Genomic DNA, 3097 nt, shown 5'->3' with positions numbered 1-3097 from the left:
TTAAAATAAAATTGCCAATATTTATAAATAATCCATACATGATAATGTATTTCAAATTGAATTCAGAACATACTTATGTACATTCTAGTATTTTCCATTGCAAATATTAATTCTACTCTGATGATTTCGATTTCAATTTGTTCGAAAGTGAGGGACATATTGGGTATCTCATTTAGCTTGCTATGAATGAATTAAAATTATTCACTGTATCAATCAATAATTAATATATTTACTGTATTTCAAAACAGTTGCACAAATAAGAAGGTTTTACAATACAAAATATAACCACACTTTAAGTTTGAAATTGACATTGGAGCGAAATCAGTAATCAAGACGAAGAGTATGAGATCGCTCCTCTTCTGCTTAAACATCATTTCCTATAATATGTTGCAGCATCACCGATAAGACCTGCAGGGTTTCCTGTTAACACGTTGAATATCAAACTAAGAACAATTCTCATTTTCCTCCCTGTCGGTAACTCCTTCTTACTCCCCCTAACTAGTTGTTGCCTTTTAGCCATATCTTCCGGAAACTTCTCTTTTACACTTCGAAAAGGATCACTTTTTCCGGCTTCAAAACCATATCTCCAGTTATCATTAATAATATCCATCACACAAGAAACATGATAACAATAACTCCCACAAGAAGAAACATAAGCCCATCCGCAAACTTTAGAACAAAGATTCTTAGTATCACAATGCAAACACTTTGTAGTAGCCTCCTTTTTTAGGTGCAATGTAAGGCCTTCAACAGCTACTATAGTTTGTTCATGGCTCAAGCAAGATGGGTGCACGTAACGTATTGTAAAGTTGCACATACATTTATAGTGATAACCTTTAACTGTCTTCCCGCATACATTACATAAACAATTATCCTTCCCTGATCCACTAGAGCGAAATCTTAGCACGCACTTTGTGGAGAACGGGTATTCCAAATATTTTGTTGGATCGTGACATTCTTTGTGATGATAAAGGTTGCACTCATATTTGTAGCATGTGTAACTTGATCCAAAACCTAGTTGATCACATCTCCCACAATAATATGGGTGGTTGGCAGTTACTGGTACAAATTTGTGTTCATTGTTGTTGTGAAACGTATCCTAATAGATTATAGATTATGTAATTAGAAAATATAGGGTTAAATAACAGTCGATGTTCAAAGAAGTTGAAAGGATACAAGTAAATGTATAATTTGTGACAACCATTGTTGCAAAATAATCATGAGGTCCTTATTAATCCCCAATTACTTCTTTTTAAAAGAGTTCCAGATTTTCAAAATCCATTTAATTAACCAGTCACTGTAAGTTTATTGGTTAAAATCGAATTTGTTGATCAAAGTCGTTCTAATTCAAAACTAGTAAATATTTTAACAAGAATTTAAAAGATTTTCACAAAATGAATGATTTTAAACACTTCTTTAAAGTCTATATTTAAATTTATGTTTATGGTTTTCTTCTATATTTAAACATATTTTGAAATTTAATATTTAAATGTATAAAAGTATAATTCGATTAATCCCCGACCAATCCCCGAATTCCGATTACTCATTTCAGAGTCCCGATCCGTTACTCCCCGTATACCGATCATTTTTCACGCATGCACGCGCTTTCGAGATGAAACCCGAATGGCATTGCAGGAACCCGATCTTTGAACCAACCCGATAGGCAGGCGGACCGGGTTTAATCCTGAATAAATCCGAGAGAAAACCCTCTCGAGGCCAATCTGGAGCTCCATATTTTGGCAGATTAATTAAGATGATGAGCTGAGCGAGACTCAAACTCACGACCTCAACTTCAGCCCCAAAAACAAGGAATGGGGATACCACTCAACTAGAAGCACAATGGTTTTTCATTATATCTTGATTTCGTTATTTCGTTATAATAATGAGGTTGTATTCGGTTATATGACATTATAGATATAGATTATAGATTTACCATTTTATAGAAGAAATTATGTATCCGGCTGAATTACTACAAGATTGAGATCACGTTACAAGTAATCTTAGACATTTTTTTTAAACAAAAAAGTTTAAAAACAAAGATTTGTTAAGGAGCTAGAAGAGAAGAGAATTACAAAAAAATTTAAAGCTAAGAATTTCAACGAGACGTTAATACATGGCCTTAAGCCAAACAAAAGCAAGTAAAGATCACTGTCGAAATTCAAGAATTGAAGTGAATAAAAAGCAAGGAAACGTACCATGAATAGTGTTTATTGGTCGATATTTAGCATATGGAGCTAGGATGACTCGAGCGTCTAGATAATATTCGTACAGAACGACTACCTTTTAAGGACAAACATCAATGTGTTTTATAATGAGTTGTGTTTCATTATCTAAATGATTTTGTGGTGTTAAAAGCAAGACGACCTTGACCTTAATTTCCGACGTAGTTACGATATTTATATGTCGAAATTCACTTTCATTATATGAATTAGTCATGACAAGTTGTTTCGTTGCTATAATTTTGTCTTCAGGCGACTTACCTTATAATAAATCAACTGTATAATGCAAGTTGATCAACTGTATAATGCAAGTTGTTTGATCATATATTTTTAGCTCGTGCGTTCTATGTAGGGATGACAATGGATACCCGATCCAGTAGATATCCATCCGATCCACCCGATTATTCGTGGATATGGACGATCTAAATGAATATGGATATGGATGTGGATGAAAAAATTTCATCCATGGATGAACCCGCTTTCACCCGAAATAACTAAATATATAAATTTATCACTCAAATTAGTATCATTTATGTAGTGATATTTCATTAATTATATTCATATCCATCTTTCTTTATATTTTTTCTAAAATATAACTTTTTTCTTATATTTTGTTTTGTTTAAATAATCAAATGTATTTATCGTACTTTGGTGGTTCAAATGTGATTCCATGTAACTAAAAGTAAGCAACTTAAATGTCGATATCTTTACACGTTTAATAGGTTATCTATTGAATATTTGTTATATAGATTAGTAAAATGTGACTTTCGGTCGCATAAACTATTAAAAATATTACTTTTGATCGTATATAGTGAACCACCACTTATAATTGTTAAAAATAAAATAAATTTAAACGGATATGGATAATTATCCATTAA

The 3097-nt window shown here is 32.2% G+C and overlaps 1 long non-coding RNA gene across 1 annotated transcript; it reads right to left on the bottom strand.

The window, feature by feature from the left end:
* Positions 1–209: 209 nt before the first annotated feature.
* LOC139866148 (uncharacterized) lies at positions 210–2339 on the bottom strand. The gene is made up of 2 exons (XR_011765273.1): positions 2196–2339; positions 210–1099 (listed from the first exon to the last, which is right to left on the bottom strand). It is a non-coding gene; the product is annotated as an uncharacterized lncRNA (long non-coding RNA).
* Between the last annotated feature and the right edge of the window lie 758 nt (positions 2340–3097).

This window comes from Rutidosis leptorrhynchoides, chromosome 9 (genome assembly GCF_046630445.1).
Source record: "Rutidosis leptorrhynchoides isolate AG116_Rl617_1_P2 chromosome 9, CSIRO_AGI_Rlap_v1, whole genome shotgun sequence".
Taxonomy (NCBI): domain Eukaryota; kingdom Viridiplantae; phylum Streptophyta; class Magnoliopsida; order Asterales; family Asteraceae; genus Rutidosis; species Rutidosis leptorrhynchoides.
The sequence above is the reverse complement of the archived record's forward strand: the minus strand, read 5'-3'. Positions and strand labels throughout refer to the sequence as shown.